This window comes from Rhinopithecus roxellana, chromosome 3, assembly GCF_007565055.1.
Source record: "Rhinopithecus roxellana isolate Shanxi Qingling chromosome 3, ASM756505v1, whole genome shotgun sequence".
NCBI lineage: Eukaryota > Metazoa > Chordata > Mammalia > Primates > Cercopithecidae > Rhinopithecus > Rhinopithecus roxellana.
The window spans coordinates 165042194-165068094 of NC_044551.1; the positions used below are offsets into that span (position 1 = coordinate 165042194).

The 25901-nt window shown below is 44.7% G+C and overlaps 1 pseudogene; it reads left to right on the plus strand.

Moving 5' to 3' along the window:
* The first annotated feature begins 9015 nt into the window (after positions 1-9015).
* On the plus strand, positions 9016-10679 carry LOC104668886 (annotated as a pseudogene).
* The last annotated feature ends 15222 nt before the right edge of the window (positions 10680-25901 follow it).

The window sequence follows — 25901 nt, forward strand, 5'->3', positions numbered from 1 at the left end:
TTTTAATTTTTAATTGCAAAATACTTTTTGATCTCTTTTTATAATTATCTCTCTACTGAGGTTCTTATTTTGCTCACGGGTCATTTTCTTTTAGTATCCATGTCTTTCTTTAGCTCTTTGGGCATCTTTAAGAGTTGTGGTTAAGTTTTTGTCTAATAAGTATGTCTAATATCTGAATATCCTCAGGTATATTTTATATTCACTTACTTAATTCCTTTGAATGGGCCATACTTTCCAGTTTCTTTGTGTGCCTTGTGATTTGTTTTTGTTGTAAACTGGATATTTCAAACTTAATGTGATAACTCAGGAAGTCAGATTCTGCTTTTACTCCAGGTTTTCCTTTTTTTTTTTTTTTGAGACGGAGTCTTGCTGTCTCACCCAAGCTGGAATGCAGTGGTGCAATCTTGGCAAGAATTCAGGATTTATTCTGTGGAACCAAAAGAATTCTTGATAAATTCTGTGGAGGAAATGAGAGTTATTGGAGGGAGTGTTGATTAAAACTATTTCACTAAGTCTGATTTTGACATGCAGATGTAAGAAGTCACAGTTAATTTTCTTTTTTGGGCTTGACTTTGGAAGTGAAATGTTATCTTGTTCAGTGTAGTGAATTTTTTTAAAAATAAAAATACTTAGGAGAGGTGGATCTTCCTTTCTGGATCGTTCAGGACTTTTGAGAGTATGGCTGAAGTTGAAGAGTTAACTGACTTATTTATTAAACAGAGGAACAAGACTGAATCATGGAAAAATGATCTATTATTCAGAAGTTTTATTTTGGTATAAGTTACAAAGTTTTATTTACATTCACATTACTGGATCTAGGGAAGACTACTAAAAAGCTGAGTGTATTTCCTGAGTTGAAATTGTAGGTGTGTCTTGTGACAGTTTGTAAGAAAGACAAGTGGAAGTCTCCTCTGCTTCAGCAAAGCTGCTTGAACACAAACCTTGTTGAAACTTTCATGCAAGTTGGTGGGAGCGTCCCTAATCTTCATACGAATTTTCAAGGACGTGTTTATTCTGTAAAACAAAGTGCTGTTATGCTGTAAGTTGTAGGAGGCAGGAGTTTTTATCTTTTGCTTATTAATATGTCACTGATGGTTAAACAGTATGTAACACAGAGTAGGTGTTCAGTAATAATGAAAAAATGAAATGTCATTTCTGTGTTGTTTTAATTTGGATTTATTAGTAAGGGCAACATATTTGACTATTGTGATGATTAAAAGCTATTGAGCATTAAGGAAAGAAAAGGTTCTGTGTGGACTTTGAAGGTCGTCTATCAATTTGAGGTTGAATGGGAAGAATAGTTTTGTTGACGTCCTTTAGCTGTGTTATGAGTACAATTTTTTTTTTTTTTTAACTCAGGCCAAAGAAAATGTGTGTGTGTTAAATACAGTCAGCCCTCTTTATCTGTGGGTCCTGCATTCTCACTTTCTGCCCACCTCAGATCAAAAATATTCCAGAAAAAAAAGATGGTTGCATCTGTACTGAACATGTACAAGCTTTTTTCTTGTCATTATTCTTTATGCAATAAAGTATAACAACCATTTATGTAGCATTTCCATTGTATTAGGTATTGTGAGTAATCTAGAGGTCATTTGAAGGATATTGGAGGGTGTGTCCAGGCTGAAGGCAAGTACTATGGCATTTTATATCAGGGACACCTACAGATTTTTGTATCCAGCCATGGATCCTGTACAGTTTAATGTTTCCACACGCTGAGGGTGTGATGGGTCTGGGTTGGGTTGGGCCCCCATGTGTGAGGAAGTGTGCCCATCATGATTGTAGACCCTTGTTGTAAAATTTGGATATGTCTATTTTGATATTTAAAACATTTTCAGATTAAGTCTGAAAATGCCAATATATTAATATTTTAAAATGGAATTGAGAAGTCATTATTATAATAATAGAATTCATTATTAGAACTTTCTAATAGTAGAAAGGAAGTCTATTTATTTTATAAAATTGTCAGTTCATCTTAAGATCTAATAGTCTTTTCCAATTAACAGCAACTTAATTCAGACTACCTCAAAAGAAGAATTTAACATTGATTTTTGTAGAAAAAAAGCAATTTTAAAGTAGCGTGGGAAAACTTAGGTAAGTTTTCCTTAATCCTGACTCTTAATTTGTGGCTAGCAGTGGCAATGATATGAACATAAGTTGTGCTATTTATTAAGTTATTGCTTTTCATAAATCAGCCCCTTTTATGTAATCAGGTAAAAAGAGAAAAGAAAGACATTCTTGATTTTGGTGACTAGAGTTGTGGACGCCGGAAAGCTCTGCCACTAAGATTGATGAACCAGACGCATGTCACTGGCCAGTCACACTGATTCTTAATGCCGTAAGTATGAACATACAGTTAAAAAAAAACTGTTGATAGAATACATCCGTCTTATGAAATGAAAAGATTTGGCTAAGGAGTTTTTGAACAAATTTCACATGACACTACTGGCTTTACTAAATCTGAGTCTTGTATTTCTGAACAGGGCACCATGGCCTGGCACTGTCACATTTTCCAGGGAACCTGCCCGAGGTCCTGCAGAAGCTGCTCCTCGGGCCGATGGAGTCCCTTAGCTGGTAGGCCCTTCTTTAGTCACCACAGGATGCCTGCTGTTCATGAACAGGAAGGAGAGGATGGGCTTTAAATAAAACACAGGTAAGTTTCCCAACTGCTTTTCTTTCATTAAGATTTCCATCTTGGCCGGGCGCAGTGGCTCACGCCTGTAATCTCAGTATTTTGGGAGGCCGAAGTGGGCAGATCACAAGGTCAGGAGACTGAGACCATCCCTGGCCAACATGGAGAAACCCTGTCTCTACTGAAAAAATACAAAATTAGCCGGGCTTGGTGGCGTATGTCTGTAACCCAGCTACTCGGGAGGCTGAGGTAGGAGAATCACTGGAACCCAAGAGGTGGAGGTTGCGGTGAGTGGAGATGACGCCATTGCACTCCAGCCTGAGCAACAAGAGCAAAACTCCTCAAAAAAAAAAAAAAAAAAAAAAAAAAATGCTCCTCCGAGTTGCACATGGCTTGTCCGCTTGTCCCCTGCTTGGTTACAGACTGTGTACTCAGTCTGCTCTTAGGACCTTTACACAAGTGTCCGGCCTGCATCACTGTGAATGCTTGTTCTTGGAATGCTTGCCCACAGCTCCCCTGGGTTAACTTCTTTTGGGAAGCTCTCGAGTAGCTGGGATTACAGGCATGCACCACCATGCCCGGCTAATTTTCTGTATTTTTAGTACAGACGGAGTTTCTCCATGATTTTCATTTTTTAAATGCTTTTTTGAGATTTCTTTTGTGGCCTAAAATGTGGTCTATCCTGGAGAATGTTTTGTGAGCTGATGAGAAGAACACAGGTTCTGAAGTTGGTGGGTGAAATGTTCTGTAATTACCTGTCAGGTCCCTCTGACTTCTATTTTGGCGTGTTAAGTCTGGTCTTCGTTGCTTTCTGCCTAGAGGGTGTGTCTGTTGCTGAAAGTGGGTGTTGGAGTCCCTAGCTATTTTTGCCTGGCTCTGTTTTTCGATAACTCTTACTTTAATAACTGGGGCTCCTGTGTCAGCTGTGTTTACATTGACAACTGTTCCACCCTCTTGCTGAATTGATCCCTTCATCATCACCTGGGCGTGGCCGGGATGTTCATATTCCAGCTGAGGGAGAATGGGTCGAGCTCCGACTTCATAGCTGGCATTAGCACTGTCTGCCCGTCTTCCTGAGAGCCTGAAGAGAGACGCTACTTTGTTGTTTCTTGTCTTCTCTATTTCCTGTATGTGGATGGCAGTGGCACCACCAGAAATTAATGAGAGGCAGAGAACAGGACTGAGTTCCCGAAATAGCCACTGTGGCCCAGAGAGGACATGATCGGCAGGGAAGGACGTCAGGGTCAGGCCAGATACACAGTAGTTCCCAGGCCTGGTCTCTCTGGCTGTGACAGAGATCAATCTCTTACTTTTCACCTGCTTCTGGGCATGGCCTGACAGCTGGTCCTCGTGTGGTTGCTGTTAGCCAAGTGTGATTTGGCCGGAATCCTGTGTGACTGAAGGGAGTGTCAGCTTTCAGGCAGGGTGGCTGCTCCACACTAGTTGCAGGGAAGGTGAGAAGCGACCCTGCTTCAGTGCAAGGTGAGCTCAGCAAAGGGAGCGGAGTCCAGGTGGTCCTTGCAGCTTTCCCGTGTGACCCTTGAGACATCACTTCGCCTGTTTCTCTGAGATAGTCTTGGAATTATTAGTCTCAAACTCTGTTTTGTTTTACTTATGTGTGGAGGAGTTCTGGCCGTGGCTGGTCACTGGGAGGGCAAGGACTATGTCCTCCTCGTTCCTTCTCATCCCAGAGTGCAGCCCTGGCCAGCCCATCTTGGGCCCCAGTAATGTTCCAGTGCTTCCAACCCCTTTGCTGAGATCCAGCGCCAGTGTGAAAAGGCTTCCTGCTCATCTTCTTCAATCTATTGTTTCTCATGGTAATCTAGAAACCTGAGTGGGTTCTGATCCAAGGTCACAGGAGAACAGGGGGGCTTCTGAAGTCACTGAAGTTTCCCCTCATTTCTACTCTGGCTGCCTTGGTTCAGCTTTTCTGCTGCAGAAGATGCTCTCTTTCTGTTTACAAGTCCTCCTTTGCTGGACCAGGCGTTTTTATTCTTGTTGTGGCATCCCTGCACATCACAGGGGACCTGGAGCTTGTTCCTGTGCCCCTGAAGTACCCATCCATGAATGATCAGATCAGAGCAAACCACTCTGCCAGGAATCAGCAGGGGGGAGAGTCACATCTCCCTCACCCTTGGGTTTAGACCTGTGCATTCCAGTGTGGTCCTCCGTGGCATATGTGCCCATTCATGTTTAAATCAATGAGAAATTCATAACCTCCTCACAAGAGCCATACTGTAAGTTCCCAGTTGCCACATGTCTGCTCTTAAGAGAGCATCTCCATTCTCCCTGAATCACCTGGGAAGGTGCTGCTGTGAGTCTGGCCCAGATTCTGTTCACTGCGCTCACCTGCCTCAGTGCATGTGCATCAAGGCTGGAATCTCGGGTTCTCAGATTGGAGGTTAGAGATGCTCTGAGCCAGTGTCGGTGAACAGTTGAAAGGGATTGTTCGGGTTCTCTCTCTCACCTGAAGGCTCACAACTGTGACTAGGGCCTTCCTAACAGTGCCTGAGTTCACAGAGCCCAGGGAGGTCACCGTGGATTGAGCGGTAGTGCTGATGTTTGTGTCTCTGTGCTTGGGCTCATGGGCACCACCTCTGGATCCATCCAGGAGGAAATAGACTGGTCAGGTAGGGACCAACACTCCAGGGTTGACCAGCGAGGAGGGTTCTTGGGGATTGGGTGACACTTGTTTTGGAGCCTGGGATGGGATCTATGAAGTCACCAAATATAAAAGGAAGTAGGTGTAGAAGTGTGATTTGGTTTATGTATCTTAATGAGAAAGTCGTAAAAGTTTTGTCCTCATGCGCTTTGTGCGAGTTGTGTTTGTCACCATCATTTCTTGCTCTGGTGTTTAAAGATTACATTTTGCAAAGACCAGATCATTCCTGCCTTTGCCACAGCAAGCACCAGAGCCCTGGGTTTGATGGGGCAGCGTTTTGTTGTGAATAGAGATGACAGGATGAGTATGCAGGTGTAATGTTGAGTGTGGGGTGGGACACAGCCCCTCACAGGTGCCACGTGATCCTGAAGACAAAGTCCTTCATACGTGTGCCAGGAGCTGAAAGGAGCCCACCCTCTTTCTCTACACTCTCAGGACCTGCAACGGCACCTTCCTGTCCTGTCCTCACTGTCTGCTCCTGCTCTAAGGGCGCTGCCTGGGTTGGATGACACAGGGAGTCCTTCCTCTGGGATTCCTGCGTGTGCCCCGGCGTCCTGGAGTCCTGAGGGTGGAATACATGACTGAGCACATTTTTGGCCTCCACTCCTCACCCAATCCCACCCAATCCCAAATCCTTGGGCTTTGAATGAAACCTAAATTGGCTTTCGTTGGAGAGGCCCAAGTCCAGCTGTGGCTCAAGGCCCTCTGTGGCTGGCAGGAATCCTCGGGGATATGTGTGGAGGGGCTGCTGTGTTGCTGTAGGCAGTGGCTCTCGCCCTCCCTGTAGCCTGGTCCCTGGCATCCACTGGGCCCAGGACGGAGCCTCTTGGGTCACTTGTCTTATGACACCCTCCTCTCTGGCCCAACAGCCTCGTCCTGCTCCCCACACTCCAGTCAGGCCCAGCTTGTTCTGTGTGTCAGGCCTGCCAGGTACCCACCCTCCTAGTCTTCCCACAGCTCAGGCAAACCCCGGGAGGCCCCCCTCATTTCTGTGCTGACAACTGCTGGCCTCAACTGCAGATTAAAGCAACTGGGACAAGAGGCTTTATCTTGAATTCTGTTCCATTGTTTCCAAATATTCAGAAGCTGGTGGGATTCTTTTGAGGACTGAATATTTTCCAAGTCTCTAGGGTCATTCCAGGCATAGAACAGTCACTGTATCTGTGATGTCATTCATCGTGAGTGTGCGGCGGGCAGAATGATGAGGGAAGCAGACACGTGCCCGTGTTCTTAATGGCTACGCTCACTTTCTTGTTGTCCCATCAGGAAAACCACGAAGAAAACCAGGAAGCCCAGGAAGAATACCTGGTGGAATGTCCTGTTATTTAAAATCTAGATTTTGATAAAAATAAGCCTGAGTTTTTTTAAAGATGATGTTTTGTTGTGTCACCCAGCTGGAGTACAGTGGCATGATCTCGGCTCACCAAAACCTCTGCCTCCCGAGTTCAAGTGATCCTCCTGCCTCCTGAGTAGCTGGGATTACAGGCGTGAGCCACTACATTCAGCTATTTTTTTTTTTTTTTTTTTTTTTTTGTATTTTTAGTACAGATAGGGTTTCCTTATGTTGGGTAGGCTGGCCTCGAACTCCTGACCTAAGGTGATCCACCCGCCTTGGCCTCGCAAAGTGCTGGGATTACAGGTGTGAGACACCGTGCCCGGCCAGCCCTGAGTTTTGCCTGAGCATTTCTCTTTCTAAGAAAGTACAGCGTATGGCAGTTACAAGGTCTCTTTTATCTGAAATAAATAGAATTTAATAAATAAAAATTTTAAAAATTTACCTGAGATTAAAGGACAAATCAAAACATACGTGTATTGTGTTGTTTGTAGAAGTATATTTTAACAATGACAAATTATTAATAACCAATAAATGTTATAATAATTTATTAACTAAAATAAACAAAATTCCTATTATGATATCTATGAAAATACTTTCTTAGAGTAAAATATTCTCATATCTTGAGATGGCACTGGTTAAAAACAGCAAAGATTTGCAAGTCGGTGTCTTATCAAGTACTTACTTATCAAGTAAGTAGCAGATCCCTCTTCACACCTTTACAGAGTTATCCAAAAAGCAGTAATTTACACAAGAGCAGACAATTTTCCTAGCTTTCTATTGAGTTTATATGTTAATGTTGTTATAGAATTTAACTCAATTTTCTTATAAAATTACCTGACCAAATTTTATATGATATTATGATATCATAATATATCAAAATTTATTTAGATGTCAAATCAATTTTATATATCATAATATTATACAGTATAACGATATTATAAGTTCCATTTACATTCAGATAATTTCACTAGGCAGTGTCTGTCAACCACTAATATCTTTTTTGGTTCCACTACTTGCACAGATAGCACAGTTGGGAAAACGCAGACTCACCCAACACAGTCTCTTTCCTGCTTCTTTCTCCTCCTCAGGGAATCAGCTCATCAGTCAATCAAGTCATCTGGGACTGGAGGCTGAGTACTCCCTAACACAGAAGATCTCATTCCTGCATGCTTTCCTCAGCAGACAGGGAGACAAGAAGGAAAACTTCTTGTTGGCTGAACAGGTTTCTCTTTCCTGCCACTTCTTAGAGCCTCAACAAGAAGTTTCTTGCTGTAGTTCTACTGGGGGCCTAGACACAGTTAAGAAGAGACTTTTTCAGGATCCTGTCATAGTGACAAGAAAACAAAGAACCGGGAGCATGTCCCAGCAAGTGTTTCAGCCAGGAAACACTTGCTGGGACATGAACTAACCCTTCTGTAGTCTGAGGGCTCTGACCAGCAGAGACAGACTCTGCTGCAGTAGGAAGGGATGAGGCCGCTTTTCTGAACCTGGAGCTCCACCACACCTTGTCCTGTCTCACTGAGGCAATTTTGAGAGGCTGCCCTGGAATATGTCTTGATGGTGGATGTTGAGAAACAATGTGGGCTTTGAAGGGATTTGGGTGGTGTCTGCTGTGTGAAGACAGGAGCAGAGTATTCAGAATCTAGGCTGTTTTTCTTGTGATCAGTTGGGTTACCTGTTTGGAATCAAGTCCATTTTTACTAGGGAGGCTGAATAAATTCCACAAAACAGAGCGGTGCTCCCAGGATGACTGAGGCAGGATGAGAAAGGGGAAATGTTTTTCCACCTAGACTTTTTGCTACCTCAGGAATCAAGGGCTGATTAGGTGAGCACTGGCTCTAATCTAATCAATTCAATTTTATTGCATTTGATCTAATTATCTTCCCCATTTTTAAGGTAGGATGGGCCGTTTCATTTGGTATTTATTTTTTCTTTGCATTTTTATTTCATCATATATGTGTGGATCTAATACAATCAACCATAATTTGACATTTGTTGTTTCCAAGCATTTAAGAAATTATAATATCTATGTATACAATGTTAACACTATGTATAATAAATTCTCTTTCTGTGCAAAATATAACTGAGACAGAAATCGGAAGAAATTATTCCCCGATCTTCTGATCCCTGTGCTCCCGGTTCTTTGTTTTCTTGTCACTATGACAGGATCCTGAAAAAGTCTCTCCTTAACTGTGTCTAGGTCCCCAGTAGAACTACAGCAAGAAACTTCTTGTTGAGGCTCTAAGAAGCGGCAGGAAGGAGAAACCTGTTCAGCCAATAAGAGTCAGCCACGCCAAGCCGAGGGACGTATAAAGGCAGGTCCAGCGGAATAACCCGCAGTCCGCCTTTGGACGTGAAAGAGCGGCCTCCTTTCACTTGAGCGTCAACATGGGAAAGGGAAATGAAGACCCCAATCTCCACTGCTCCTCCATCCAGCGCCCCACTGACCAGCCCCCTTCCCCACAGATCTTTACAGAAAGGGGCCCAGATGAGAAGAAACCATTCAAAGGAAAAGGCAAGACGGCCTCTTCCCATTCCAGTGAGAAGCACATACAAAGGCAAGGTAAGGCCTTGGGCTGCTCCCATGGAGGCTGGAAGGAGGGTTGGAATCAGGGATACTGAGCCATGTGTCTTTAGTAGGGTTTTATTTTGAGATTTGGGGATGGGAAATGGCTTGGTGCCCTCAGGGGACTTTGAGAAATGTGTTCACTCGTGATGCTGGCAGAACTTCACATGAAAGACTGATCCGCAAAAACGCATCAGAGATAGACTATGGGACTCTGCCTAGGGAGAGGTGAGTCATCTAAACTTCCTTTTGCAGCAGGATCGGAGCCCAATCCAAACAAGGAGGAGAATTCTGAGGAAACCAAGCTCAAGGCCGGGAACGGCACTGCTGGATCCGGTAAGATTTGACTCTTTCCAGGCAAGAAGGGACAGGGCAGCAACACGGGCTCCCCTGGCCAGAAAACCGGGAGCTCCTTGGCAGCCAGGGCCGTGCAGATCCTGGACACTGGAGAACAGAAGAGAGCTGGGGTTTGGTGGCAACCTGAGCTCCTGTGTGTCCAGGATGGACTAGGAATTTCAGGGTGTTCCGTTGGAGGCACTTTCTCAAACTCTGATTGTATTCACAGAACCAGAGTCCAGCTCATACCGGGAAACCTGCAGGAAAAGAAAAATCAGTTCCAAGGACAGCTGCCAAGAAAGAGCAGGTAGAATCTTGGTGTTTTTTGTTGGTGGTGGTAGTGGTGTTTTTTTTTTTTTGTTTTTGGTTTGCCCCAAAAGGTAAATAATCAGGAAACTTTTATACGAGGCTTGAGCGGAAAGGGAGTTACTTACTGACAAGTAAATTTTTGAGATCTTAGCACTCTGAGAATATTTGGGGACTCACAAGGGGTTCAACCTCACTTCATTCCAGTGCTGAGATGGTCAGGAAGGAGTGGGAGAGACAAGTGGGGTTCACCTGGGTGCACAGGCGGTTCTGGAAATGAGGGTCTGTGGGGACTGCTCTGGCGAGTCTCTCACATGCTTTCTTTGCAGGAACTGTCCAGAAGAAGAGTGCAGCTTGACACTGAAAAAAAAAATCAAGATCCTCCACTGCTGTGCACAACAGTGAAATCCAGGAAACCTGTGATGGCCACCATGGGGGACGGGACATTCCAGGGCTCGCACTGGGCGCAGCCAGCGGCACACGTCTCGGGCCCTAGGAGTCCAAACACCGTCACTTCGAAAAAGCTTGGTGACCTCTGTGCGAGCTATGTCGGAGGCTATTTATCAAGACCTAGCCCAGGTGTGGGCACAGCAGATCCGTTCTCCACTGACCTGGGAGCAGCTCACACTGCTCACTCAGCTCCGGGGGCCTCTGTGTGCCCAGGTGCAGACCTTGTATTCCATGTCTACCCAGGCAGCTTATGTCTTCCCTGCTGAGGGCTGGCTTGTCCCAGCCACACTGCCTGGTCCTGGGGATTCAGCCCTGGATAGAGAAGCCCATCCCTGGGCAGGAGATAACTGAGCCTGTCAGTGGATCAGATGAGGCTGAGCTGGGAGCACCCTGACCCTATTCAGCAGAGGATGCAGCTCTGGGAATGACAACAAGGACCTGTTACTTCTCAGATTCTTCCACATGACCAGCAGTGACAATTTTGGATGCACTGTGTTAATAAATGACAGAACTTGAAGAAGTCATAGGAAAGAAACTTGAGTGGCATACTCAGAATTGTGAGCCCTGCATTTTGCAGAGCGCTAAGGCTGTAGACAAATTTTATATTTCATGTTAGACATTTGATGCCTTTCGGATGTCTGATGACAGTCGTGCATTTCTGTATAATCAGAAAAATATTAGAATGTAATCATGTGAATTTGCATATTTTAGATTGTAGAAAAGTAAATATAAAATTATATGCTTTTTTTTTTTTTTTTTTTGAGACAGTCTTGCTATGTTACCCAGGCTGGAGTGCAGTGGCACAATCCTAGCTCACTGCAACCTCCGTTTCCTGGGTTCAAACAATTCTCATGCCTCAGCCTCCCAAGTAGCTGGGACTACACGCAGGTACCACCATGCCTGGCTGAGTTTTTTTCTTGTTTTGTTAGTAGAGACAGAGTTTTGTCACATTTACCAGGTTGGCCTCGAGCTCAAGTGATCCACCAGCCTCCACCTCCCAGTGTGCTGGGATTACAGGCATGAGCCGCCTTACCAAGAAATTGCTTCTCTTTTAGTTCAGAAAAGGTTGTAGGCTCTCACTCTTCCAGCCTGAACCCATGGAGTACTAATATCCACAAACCATTAATAGCACTCCCTGTGGGAAAATGTCTATACATTTTTACAGTTTGTATAAGTATAGTAAAATTAATATGCAAGCTATTTACTTTTAATATTTTTACATAAAATTTAAGTCAAGATCTATTAAATGGTAAATGATTGTACTTATTTATTCACCTGCCTCATGTTTTATTTCATTTTAAATATCCTAAATTTAAATTTTATTGTATTTTATACATTTCAATTGATTGTACTGTATTGCAGGATATGGAGATTTCATCACATACTACAGCACAGTGTATTTTGTCATATTTGATGTACATTCTACTGGTATTTTGTACTGAGATCATACAATCTTTCATTATCTAAGAGTATTAATTGGTTGCTTTATAATTTTCATTTTATGTAATAATGAAATAAACATTAATGTTGTTTGGAATTTTAAATTTCTTTCATATATAATTTGTATCTAATAAATATGTGAAAAAGAGAACGTCTTATCTTCACTTCTGCGTCATCCTAACCCTGACCTCCCCGCAGCCCACAGCTCTTATAGTCCGTGGACCGTGTTCCGTTACTACAGGAAATGGGGCCAGTTCAATGGGAATACACAGATAGCAATTGGAGACATAGAGATTTTATTCTCAACCACTGCGAAAAAAAGAACCCCAGTCACGTGAGTCACACAATTTTCGGGTTGACACTGCTTACGAGTTATGCTTACACTATGCTGTAGAATAACTCTGACATAAATTTATGTATATTAAATAAATGCACATACATAAAGTGTCTAAATAACAATGTACATATCTTAATGAAAATGAACTTTATTGCTAAAAAAGTTAACACACAGATACACACAATGGGATCATAAAATGTTGAAAAATAGAGATGGGGAGAGGAACACAGACATAGAGAAAGGGAGGAATGGAGCTAGAAAAGGACAGATGGACAGAGGGACATTAGAAAGGAGAAAGTGGGGAGAGGGGGAGGAAGGGAGGTAGGGAGTGGGGAGGGAGGAAGGGAAGGACAGAGGGAGAAAGGGAGGCAGAAACAGAGAGAGGAAGGCAGAGAGAAAAGCGATCTTCTGCCTCCAGGACCAGCAGGACCTTGCACTCCGGGAAAATGTCGGGTGCCCAGTGAGGGCTAAGGGCTCGGCCCACAGCTGCGTCGGCCTGCGGGGCGCTCAACGGCCCTCCGGATCCCCAGTCTGGGTCACTTCATCCCGGAGCAATTCAGACGAATTTCGTCTCCCAAGGAATGAGCGAATTGCCCAGAGAGCAATGAGCCGAGACTCCGGTGATTGTCCGTTTTTCATCCACACCGTTCACAGATGACATAGCCCCACGTTGAGCCTGCAACAGAGCGCGAGGCGGATAGTCCCATCCACACAGGAGTCACACTCAGGCCGATGAAGCGTGGTTTCGGGTTCCACGTTCCTTTGCCCTCTGCAACGGGGCCTGTTGCTCAGGTGTCTCTGGCCCCCGAAAGAGAGATCATGTTGACTGTTTGTTTCCCGAGCTCTGTGGGGACCCAGAAACCTCCAGGGAAGCGTGAAAAAGCAGCACCGTGTCTTCGTTCTCCTTTCCAGTTTCCAAACAGGCCACAGTGGAGACTCCCCTTGTCGCAGGAAACAGGAATCCATCCTCAGGCCGCGATGCTCCGCACGTTTCTTTTCTCTGCGGTTTCGCTCTCGCTTTCTACATGAAAATGAACGAGATCCACACACCTGCGTGTGTGAGACTATCACGGCAACGGCGACACCCACAGGCATTGCCGCCTTCACGGAGAGGGCCTGGGAAACCCAAGACTGTCATGGAGGTTCAGTTCCACGCTCCACCCTTCAGGGTGGTTTCTTCCTGAAAACGTGTGCGAGTCAAGACAGCGGCTTCTAGTTTTCATAGAATCCCTGGAGAACCGCAGAGAGCCAGCCCCGAAGCCCCTCTGTCCCCTCCAATCTGGCCCTACGCCCACCCATCCTGCAAGGCCGTGGTCCTTGTGGTTTTCTGCTTCTGAGACTTTTCGGCTACCCCGGGGCCTGGGGCCCGGAGCTCATGCATATTCATGAAGAGGTGAAGCTGCTGGGTCTTTCCAAGGGCCTCTGGCTAGGCCAGCCTCCTGGCTGTACCTCCCTGCAGCGCAGAGGACGACTGAGGCTCACCGGAGCTGGCCGGCCTCTCTCTGCCCGTGTCTGTCCGTGAAATTCCGGCCAGGTGCCCCCGCGATGCTCTCCCCACACCCTCCGACAGCCCTTTCCCCGCGGAAGCCCGAGGACGAGGACGGTGGAGACTCATTTGTAACCTGAAGGAAAAGATGCCCTGCCAGCGTGCTTTGAGCGGAACCCGTACCCGAACTGGGAGAGACTTGCCTTTTGGAGTCCAGGATTCAGATTTCGTGTCAGAATCGGCAGGCATCCAGGCCAGGGTGGCAGGGACCCGCGCACGCAGGCCGCCTGTGCAACGCGACCCCGGCGGGCGCCACCATCCTCCCTCCTTGGTCACCTTCACCCACACCAGGGCATGGGGAACAGGGGGCTTTCGTGAGCCAGGCAGCAAGGGTCGCCCCTCTGCTGCAGCCCAGCCAGACTTCTGCCCCAAGCCCAGAAGGAATCTGCCACGGCACTTGGGGATTTTGGGTTTGCTGCCCTGGCTCCTTCGGAAGTGGCGCTGTCCCACCCTCAGACACCTGGGTGACCTCTGCACCCGAACAGATGGCAGGGGGACCAGGACCCGCAGTACAGGTGCGTGCTCAGTGGGACAGCCTGGGCCCGCTCAGGCTGGGTCACAGGGCCAAGGTGTGCTTGTGCCGCACACGTCCCACATGAGCCCGCATTGGGGCTGGGGCCAGGGTCCCCAGGTTGCCAGGGCGGCGTGGGAACCCGAAGCCGAGCCACATCTACCTGCGCAGCTCGCACCCCTGAGGCCTCTGCGTAGCAGAAGCAGATGCAAGCCATCCAGGTGCCCTCCTAACCGCTCCAGGAACCGGAGCGTTCATCTGCACTCACATCCACCCTGTTCTACGAGCTCCTGTTGACCCCAGAATTTCAGGAAAAGGCACAACCTTTCCTAGCAACGGAGCCACTGGGGGAGCTGAAGGACTTGGAAGAGCCCGCTTTTCTGGAACCACTCCTCTGCCAGGAAGAATACCGGGCTCTGCTGAAGGAGCTTTAGGACGCGGGGTTGGGACGGGGTGGGGGTAGGGCAGTGGCCCCTCTTTCGCGATGAACCTCTGGCTCGGTTTGGAAAGGCGTCTCTTCCCTTCCAGCTGACATGTCTAGGATCCCTGAGATCCAGGTCCGGCGAGAGACTCCACATAGAGGAGGGCTGTCATTCTTTCCTGAGCATCCTGGGGATCCCAGAGCCCGCTCAGGTACCTAGAGATGGGCCGTCTACTGCACATGCGCGGGTCCTGCAGGAAGCCGGTTAGGGTTTGGGACCAGGCAGAGCTCTCATCCCTTCGCCCCGCTCCCACTCCGCATTCCTCAGTGGGGTGGGTGGAGACCTCCACCCCGGGAAACACCCGCCCGGGCAGCGGCCAGGCCTGCTCTGCTTTCCGCGGCTCGGCTCCTCTACCTCCCCACCACCGTCACTTGCCTACCCGTGCCCCGCCAGTCTCCTCGGCATCACGTGGAGCGCCAGGCAACCAAATGTAGACCCCGAGAACTCGCGCACACCTGTGGTTCTGCCCTTTCCAGATGGGAGGAAAGTCAAGCAGAGATGGGGAAAGGAACTGAGGCAAAGTGGGAGGGAGGGACAGAGGGAGGAAACGACGGATGGATGGAGGGGCCTTGGAAGGGATGGAGGGATAGAGGGAGGGAGCGGGGGAGGGAGGGAAGGAGGGATGGACAGAGGGACGGATGGACAGAGGGAAGGAGGAACAAAGGGATAAAAGGAGTAAGAAATAGGGAAAGGAAGGCAGAGAGAAAAGCGGTCTTCTGCCTCCAGGACCAGCAGGACCTCGCGCTCCAGCAAAATGTTGGGTGCCCAGTGCGGACTAAGGTCTCCGCCCACAGACGCGTCGGCCTGCGGGGCGCTCACCGGCCCTCTGGATCGCCAGCCTGGGTTAACCTCATCCCGGAGCAATTCAGAATTCCGTCTCCCAAGGAATGAGCAAATTGCCCAGAGAGCATTTTCATCCACACGGTTCACAGATGACATAGCCTCACGTTGAGCCTGCAACAGAGGGAGAGGCGGATAGTCCCCTCCACACACAGGAGTCACATTCAGGCCGACTGAAGCGTGGTTTCGGGTTCCATGTTCCTTTGCCCTCTGCAAGGGGGCCTGTTGCTCAGGTGTCTCTGGCCCCCGAAAGAGAGATCATGTTGACTGTTTCCGGAGCTCTGTGGGGACCCAGAAACCTCCAGGGAAGCGTGGAAAAGCAGCACCGTGTCTTCGTTCTCCTTTCCAGTTTCCAAACAGGCCACAGTGGAGACTCCCCTTGTTGCAGGAAACAGGAATCCGTCCTCAGGCCGTGATGCCTCCATCCCCTGTCCAGGCTCCAGGCTCTCTGGGCGGCCTCCCTTTCGCAGACGCTCCAGGCCTTCCCCGACTCTCAGCTCCCGAGCTTCCAACACATCGGGGCAGCTCAGGCGTCAGGGCCCAGGGCTCACTGTACTGGGATCCCCTCCGGTGCTCCGCCTTGCCACGGAAACATTGTTTTGGATGCCTCGCCGCCCCTCCTGCAAGGCTCCCTCTTGCCCCACACACCCAGAGCCGCCAGGGCTGTCCGGGGAGGCACCGCCAGCCCAGCCCCGCGGGCCCTTTTTCTCACAACACCCCCACCATTGTCCCTTGTCCCCACGAGGACCTGCCCGTGGTCAACGGGGCGGGAAGGTTCCGCTTTGCCCCACTCTGGCACCAGAGCCCCAGCAGCCTGATCCCGGGAGAGAGGGGCTGACGGACACCCCGACACACCCCACCACCAGCACAAGCAAACCCACCCCGACACACACACACAGGCGCACGCGCGTGGGCACACACGGACAGGCACGGACACACACACGGGAACACACACACGGGAACACACACGGGAACACACACGGACACACACACTGGCACACACACGGGAACACACACGGGCACACACACACAGGCACACACACGGACACACACGGGCGCACACACGGACACACACGGGCGCACACACACGGACACACACACGTACACACACGGACACACACACACGGATACACACACATGGACACACACACATGGACACACACACAGACACACGGACACACACACATGGACACACACACATGGACACACACACACGGACACACACACGGACACACTCGGACACACACACACACACGGACACACAAAGACACAGACACAGCTTGAAAGAGAGCTACGGAGACCGGGATGGAGAGGTAGAAACGGAGAGAGAGAAAGAGAGAGACAGAGCCAGAGATGGAGGGGGAGAGAGAGAGACAGAAGGTAACAGAAGAGTGCGAGGTGGAGGGGGAAGAAGAGAAAGAGGCTGAGGGAGATGGAGAGCGAGAGCGACAGAGCCTTGGAGAGCTAGGCTGTGCTCAGGTAGACAGGTCCCACTGAGCAGGCCGGGGTAGGGTGGAGGGAGCTTGGGCTGGGCTAGAACAGGGGTCAGGGCCCCCCACGCGGGAAAACCAACGGAGACCTGAGATGTGTTTTTTCTTGGACTGGTTGGTTGCTTTGGGGATGCGTTTCGTAGGGTCTTTCCTTTGTTGGCTTCTGCCTGTCCTCTTGCTGTGGTGGGTCCCGAGATTTGTAGAGTGCGCCCTTCCGTCTGGCGAGAGCCGTGGCACCGACCGTGTCCACGGCCCGAGGCCTGGGTCTCTCTCGTGTCCCCTGGACTGGAGTTTACACGAAGTCAGTGGCAATGGGAATCCGGGTGCACAAGGATGGATTTCCTCGTGGCTGGCGATGGCAACGTCCTTCCTCAGGGAAAGCAGCCCACGGGTTCTGGAGCGGAGGTCTTGGCTGGCGTCTGTGGGACCCGCTACCCCTGCCCGCCCCTTCCCCCGGCTTGGACGGTTGCGGCGGCGCTGGATGAATGAACTGAATTGCCTGGGCGTCCGGGGAGCGGCAAGACACCCGGGACGGCAGGAAACCCACGCCTGCGCCTTCGGGGTCGGGTGCCTGCCGCAGCGCCCTGGCTGGAGCCCGGCTCCTGGTGGGGCTGCAGCCAGGTGGAGGACGTGGGATGCTGCCGCCTGGCGGTGCTGCAACTGCGGACCCCCACGAGGAGGCTTCATCTTGACGTAAATTTTTTCTTTCTTCAGCTGATCTGTATCCTTAATTTTAGGTTAGTGGTAACTCCAGAAATCTAGAGGCACAAAATATGGTTGCCCACACCATATAATCACATTACCACCTCCCATTACCACCACCTTCCCCCCTTCCCCGCCCCCCAGACTAGGTCTTGCGGTGTTGCCCAGGCTGGCTGAAAACCCCTGGGCTTAAGTGATTTGCCTGTCTTGGCCTCTCAAAGTGCTGGGATCAGAGGTGTGAGCCACCATGCCCAGCCAACCACCACCAAGTTTTGATTCAGCAGGACTGGGTCATGGAGCTAAGGACCCAAAAATTTAGAAAAGTTTTTAAATATCTTAACGTTTCTGTGAGGAAACAGTATTTGATATTAAATTTTTAGACTCTCTTATAATGTTCTGTGTTTTCCACTGAGCACAGTACTAAGTAGTAATTGGAAAATCCCAGCGGAAGTCATATTACTTTTTCTAATACAGAGTCCTTGGCTGTTCTCTAAGCTAAACCTGATCACCTATATTGAGAAAAGGAAAAAGCCCCAGAGTATGAGGAGATAGGAGATAGTAGCCAAACATCCAAATAGATGGGCGTGAATAAAGCAGATGACATAGATGAGATGTCCAAAGGTCAAGGAGAAAGCCAGATCTTGAAGTGTGGTTTGCGAAGCTATGCTCCAATGGAAATCGTTTCTGAGAAGCCCTGGTTTGTTTCTCTTGCTCATATATAGAGACAGACATCTTCTGCCCCAGGCTCTTCAATTCTCTAGGACTGGGCTTCCCCTTCCGCGATCATTCTTCCAGCTTACAAAGAAAATCAAAGCCCTTTGCATGACTTACAAGGGACTGGAGGACCTGGCTGCTTGCTCTTTTATTGCTTTTGAGGACATGGGGCCGTCTGTGATTTTTAAGGAACTCTATGTTAAACATTTTCTAATTTCCATTTTGAGTCTTGTCTAAAATGTGTGAGAGTAGTGGAGATATTGGGATTTGGTTTAGAAATCCCGGAAACACCACATCCAGATGTCGTGTTTTCTGCTTTACAATTTCATATCCTATGAAGGTTTCAAATGTGATTCTACAGAAATTCATACTCAAAAATTTTATCAGAACACTAAGCATCTGCTCCATATAATAAAACCTAATGTTATTTTACTTCAAAATTTTAAGTTTTTTGGTATGTATGGAGGCTAATACTGTAAACATTCTGTGCCCTAATTCCTAAACTGTAATATGGTTTAATGTATCTACTTTCTACATTTAAAACTTGTACTTTGCCATTGAGGAACTTAGAACATTGCTGAGCATGTATTAAATTCCCATTTGTTTCCTGATTTTCAAATAGTTATCATTTTATAATTTTCTCTTGTTTAGTTTGAAGCTTACTAGGACTGTATTATTGATATGTATGTGTATATATATACACACACACAAGTATATACATAACAACATATGTCATTGATATGTATGTATATGTTTTACATACCTGTATATACACACTTATGTGTATATATGCATATGTACATATCAGTTTTTTGACCAATAAAAATTGCATAATTATGTATTGTGTACATTATAATAATTTGATAGGTATATATATTATAAAATGTTTAATACAATTAAGTTGAACAATTATGTCACCTCACATGGTTGTTTTTTGTAGTGAGAGCACTTGAGGTCTCCTACTGTTGTAGCAAATTTTAAGCATACAAAACACTGTTATTAACTACATTTTAAAGCTATACATTAGATCCCCAAAACTTATTTATCTTATAACTGAAAGTTTGTAGTCTTTGAACACTTTACCATTTTTTCTACCTCCAGACCTGGTCATTACCATTGTACTCTCTGCTTCTATGAGTTCAGCCTTTTTAGATTCTCCATTTAAGTGAGAACACACAGCGTTTGTCTTTCTGTGCTTGGCTTATTTTGCTTAGCATAATGTACCCAAGTCCACTCATGTTGAAATAGCAGAATTTCAATCTTTTTTAAGGGTGAATAATATTCGGTTGTCTATTTATACCACATTTTCCTTATCCATTCAGCATCTACAGATACGTCGTTTTAAAAAAAAAAAAAAAAAAAAAAACCTTGACAGTTGTGAATAATGCTGCATTGAATACAGGGGTGCAGATTTTTTTTTGAGATATCTGATTTTGTTTTGTTTATAGACAGAAGTGGAATTTCTGGATTGTATGATAGTTCTATTTTTTTAAAATAACCTCCATCTAATTTTCATAATGACTCTTCCAGTTTACAACTCATTAAGACTGTACAGAAATATTTTGTCACATCCTTGTTAACACTTGTCGCAAGAGAAAGAAATAAAGGGTATCCAGTTAGGAAAAGAAGAAGTCAAATTGTCCCTGTTTGCAGATGACATGATTGTATATTTAGAAAACCCCATTGTCTCAGCCCAAAATCTCCTTAAGCTGATAAGCAACTTCAGCAAAGTCTCAGGATACAAAATTAATGTGCAAAAATCACAAGCATTCTTATACAACAGTAACAGACAAACAGAGAGCCAAATCATGAATGAACTTCCATTCACAATTGCTTCAAAGAGAATAAAATACCTAGGAATCCAACTTACAAGGGATGTAAAGGACCTCTTCAAGGAGAACTACAAACCACTGCTCAGTGAAATAAAAGAGGACACTAACGAATGGAAGAACATACCATGCTCATGGATAGGAAGAATCAATATCGTGAAAATGGCCATACTGCCCAAGGTTATTTATAGATTCAATGCCATCCCCATCAAGCTACCAATGACTTTCTTCACAGAATTGGAAAAAACGGCTTTAAAGTTCATATGGAACCAAAAAAGAGCCCGCATTGCCAAGACAATCCTAAGTCATAAGAACAAAGCTGGAGGCATCACGCTACCTGACTTCAAACTATACTACAAGGCTACAGTAACCAAAACAGCATGGTACTGGTACCAAAACAGAGATATAGACCAATGGAACAGAACAGAGTCCTCAGAAATAATACCACACATCTACAGCCATCTGATCTTTGACAAACCTGAGAGAAACAAGAAATGGGGAAAGGATTCCCTATTTAATAAATGGTGCTGGGAGAATTGGCTAGCCATAAGTAGAAAGCTGAAACTGGATCCTTTCCTTACTCCTTATACAAAAATTAATTCAAGATGGATTAGAGACTTAAATGTTAGACCTAATACCATAAAAACCCTAGAAGAAAACCTAGGTAGTACCATTCAGGACATAGGCATGGGCAAGGACTTCATGTCTAAAACACCAAAAGCAACGGCAGCAAAAGCCAAAATCGACAAATGGGATCTAATTAAACTAAAGAGCTTCTGCACAGCAAAAGAAACTACCAGAGTGAACAGGCAACCTACAGAATGGGAGAAAATTTTTGCAATCTACTCATCTGACAAAGGGCTAATATCCAGAATCTACAAAGAACTCAAACAAATTTACAAGAAAAAAACAAACAACCCCATCAAAAAGTGGGCAAAGGATATGAACAGACATTTCTCAAAAGAAGACATTCATACAGCCAACAGACACAATGAGATACCATCTCACACCAGTTAGAATGGCAATCATTAAAAAGTCAGGAAACAACAGGTGCTGGAGAGGATGTGGAGAAACAGGAACACTTTTACACTGTTGGTGGGATTGTAAACTAGTTCAACCATTATGGAAAACAGTATGGCGATTCCTCAAGGATCTAGAACTAGATGTACCATATGACCCAGCCATCCCACTACTGGGTATATACCCAAAGGATTATAAATCATGCTGCTATAAAGACACATGCACACGTATGTTTATTGCGGCACTATTCACAATAGCAAAGACTTGGAATCAACCCAAATGTCCATCTGTGACAGACTGGATTAAGAAAATGTGGCACATATACACCATGGAATATTATGCAGCCATAAAAAAGGATGAGTTTGCGTCCTTTGTAGGGACATGGATGCAGCTGGAAACCATCATTCTTAGCAAACTATCACAAAAACAGAAAACCAAACACCGCATGTTCTCACTCATAGGTGGGAACTGAACAATGACATCACTTGGACTCGGAAAGGGGAACATCACACAACGGGGCCTATCATGGGGAGTGGGAGAGGGGGGAGGGATGGCATTGGGAGTTATACCTGATATAAATGATGAATTGATGGGTGCTGATGAGTTGATGGGTGCAGCACACCAACATGGCACAAGTATACATATGTAACAAACCTGCACATTATGCACATGTACCCTAGAACTTAAAGTATAATAAAAAAATAAAAAAATAAATAAAAAATTTAAAAAAACCACTTGTCATATTTCTTCTTTTTGATATTAGCCATTGTAACTGCTGTAAAGTGCTATCTCCTTATGATTTTGATTTGCAATTTTCTGATGAATGGTAATGTTTAGCATCTTTATAAACATCTGTTGGCCATTTGAATATGTTTGTTAAAATATTTAGTCTTTTGCCTATTTTTTAGTTCGGTATTATTATTATTGTTGTTTCTGATTTGTATGACGTTCTGCTATATTTTGAATACTAACCTCTTATCATATATGATTTGTAAATATTTTATCCCATCTTAAAGGTTTTCTTATTTTTTGCTCTGCACAATAGTTTGATACACTACAACTTTATGTTTGCTTTTATTGCTGTACTTTTGATATCATATTTAAAAAATCATTGCCAAGGCCAGTATCATGGAGGCTTTTCATGTGCTTTTTAAAATATTTTCTTTTAAGGATTTATGTATCAAATTTAAGTCTTTATTTTAAGTCAATTTTTGTGTGTGGCATAAGAAATATGGTCTAATTTTATTATTGTGCTTGTGAGTATACAGTTTTCCCAGCACCAAGTATTGAAAAGGCTACACTTTCTGTATTGCGTATTCATAGTGCCCTTGTCAAAGATTAACTCTAGATGCATAGATTTACTTCTGGGCTCTGTATTCTGTTCCTTTGGTTTTTATGTTGTTTCCTATAAACTTACCATTCTATTATGTTTACTGTAGTCTTGAAATGTAGTTTTAAATAATAAAGTGTAATGTCCCTAGATTTTGTTTTATTCCTCCTGATTGCTTTGGTCATTCAATATTTCTTATAGTTTTATATACATTGCAGACTTTATTTTCTATTACTGTAAAAAGTCACACAGGAGTTTTGATAGGAAGTTGAATTAATCTACAGATTGCTTTGGATAATATGTCACTTAGACAATATTCTTCTAATTCATAAACATGTAACCTATTTACGTTTATTTGTATCTTCTTTAAATTTTTTCATCAATATCTTTTATTTTTTACTGTAAAGATCTTTCGCCACAATGGTTAAATTTATTGCTAAAAAATCTATTATTTTGTTGCTATTGTAAATCAGATTTTTTCTTTTTTACTGGTTTGTTCAAGCATATAGAAACAAAACTGATATTTGTAATGTTAATTGTATACTCTGCTTCTTCATACTGAATGCACTTATTAGTTTAAGTGCACTATTTAAATGTACTATTTATGTTTTTTATATATAAGATTATGTCATCTACAAACAGTGACTTTTTTTCTTCTTTTCAATTTGGATCTTTTCGATATTCTTGCTTAATTGTTTGATGTAGAACTTAATTATTCTATGCAGGACTTCCAGTTCTATGTTAAAATAGGACCATTAGAATGGGTGTAATATAGACTTGCATTGCTGTTTGTGCATTTGAAGGAGCAAACACCTCTTTTCATTTTTATAAACTGGTTTCAGCAGGTAAAGATCTTCATCTGTTGGATCTCAAGGCTGATGAGATCTTTACTGGGTTTGCAGTAAAAAGGCTTATAGCTGGGTCACAAGGTGGCTACTGAATCTGGAGTGGGTTTTACCCTTAGTGGGCTCGTTACCAGGAGCACATGTGGTTGTGAGTCCTGTCATGTTTTTGGGCAGACTGGATTGTCTTCAGGACTTTGTTCTGTGGAGCCCGCACTAGGGCAAGGTTCTACCATATGGTGGGCCTAATAGCAGATGTGTGGGTGAGTGTGGTTCCCACTGAGTACCCAGCAGGGTTTCCCCAGGTTATCTACAAACAGTGACTTTTGAACTGTTTTCTGTGGGTCACAAGTATGATGTCCCCAGCTTTTTTCTTATTCCTCATTATTGGTTTGGCCATTCAGTCTACTTTGTAGACTTGCATTTTCTATTACTATGAAAAGTGAGACAGGGATTTTGATAGGGATTTGAGTTAACTTACAGATTGCTTTGGATAATATGACACCTTATTAACCAAAGGGCTGGCCTTCTCAAAATGACTCTTCTCGATCTTGGGTTTTAACAAGGTTTTATAATGCCCTGTATCCCGAAGCTCACTATATTGCCCAGGCTGTTCTTGATCTCCTGGCCTGAAGCAGGAGGACTGCTTCAGGCTCCTGAATGGAGGAGATACTGTCATGAGCCACTGTGCCTGGCTCTCTCATAAACTTACTTTGGTTGATGGATGGCTGACTAGTTTTTATTCCTGCAGGGGAATGTAAAAGTAGGGACCCCCTATCCCACCATCTTGATAATGTCACTGTCTCCATACATTTCTTCCTTATTTTGTTCTCTTGTATGTTTGTGTGTTATTTCAGGTTCAAACATTAAGAACAATAGGCTAGGATTTATACATTGTGTAAAAAGTAAATTAGATAGCTAGTAGGTACCCTATATATATTATAATGTTCACCTATAAGATTAAGTTTAGTGCAGACAAAAAGTGCTCACTAAAATTTTCATCCACTTTTTTCAATCTCTACCCAAACTATAATATAATTTATGCCCCAATTTTTATTTTGTCAATTACTCTTAATCATATTTCACAAAATTTATATTTTTTCTTTATTTAGAAATGTAAGACTGTTGTTTGTTTTTAAAGTCTATATTATAGCTTTTTTATTTTGTGAAATAATAGCACCAATATATTAATAATATAAATATTTATAGTGTAAATACTTATTCATCAGAATTTTCCCATTAGAGAATTTTATTAATTATTGTAGTGCATTCTGTAAAATTGTACTGCCACACAGCACAGGGCAATGATTCAGAATGCCTGGTCTTCACAGACGCACAGTCACAGTTGAACATTGCAGTTATTTAGAAGAATTCTTTTCTAGTGTTATATCAATGTTCCAAACAAGATTTTATGGGTAAATGTTTCTCCCATTCTAGTTTTGCAATTCCATGTTAACCGTATTTTTATTTTAGGGTAGGTTCCTTGACATTGGTTTATCATATTTTTGGTTTTACCTAAGTATTATTTTGGATGACAATGTGCAACTTTCAATGTACAGTTTATGTCAATGTGCAGTTTAATTACAATATGAATCAGCCACATATTAATTCACAATTCAATTTAAGTTTAGCAAACTTAATGAAAACTAAGCAAACTAATCTTACATGATAACGCCCCGATCAGCTATCTTATACTTAAGCAAATACACCAAAAAATAGTTTGTAACTTTATTGCTGCTTTTGTTCAAACTATGTTTTATATTCTTTATGACCAAGGAAATCTCTGATATTGTCCTACCAGGCTAAAGAAACAAACAAAAGGACGATGATTATACTTCCAAGTAGCAGGTTGTTTAGGGCCCAGATATTCCATATGTGGACCACTGTGCTCATGTTTGTTTGTTTTAATAAGGTTGTGGCCCAAAACCTTACCTTTTTTGCAGAAATTAAAGCTTCTCGGTTCCATACTAAAGACAGGACAACCCCATGATCTAAATCCAAGGGTGATGGCTCAGAGTGAGGACCATTTCTTGTTGACATGGAGATAGCTGAGTTGGTCCACAATAAATCTATGGGAGAAGCAGGTTGTGATGACTTGGAAGTGTTGGCTGCCTTCATGGTCTCAAAGTTCTCTGCCAAGTTCACCTCAGCTCTGCTGTACTGCTGTTCTGCTGTCAGGTTGGGAATGCTTGGCCAGTAGTAGTTCTCCACATGGTCCTCAACTGCTGGTGCTTCCCTGATCCACTGCCTGCCAGAAATGCAATCGTAGCAGAGGAGGCTGGTAAGGGGACAGAAACCAGAGATGCTTACTGGCCACTGCCTGGCTGGGGAAGAGAGTTGTGGGCACCCAATCCTAGCTCACATGTCAAGTGCCATCCTCATCCCAGCATCTAGCAGTGTCCCCCATAATGTGCACTGCCTGGCCTGAGGTAAATGGAGAGCTCAGCTGAGGCCTGAAATTGAAAAGGGGCTTTCCAGAGTCCCGAGTGTCCTGGACATCTCACCAGCCATTAAAAGAGTCTGTGTCCTTGTG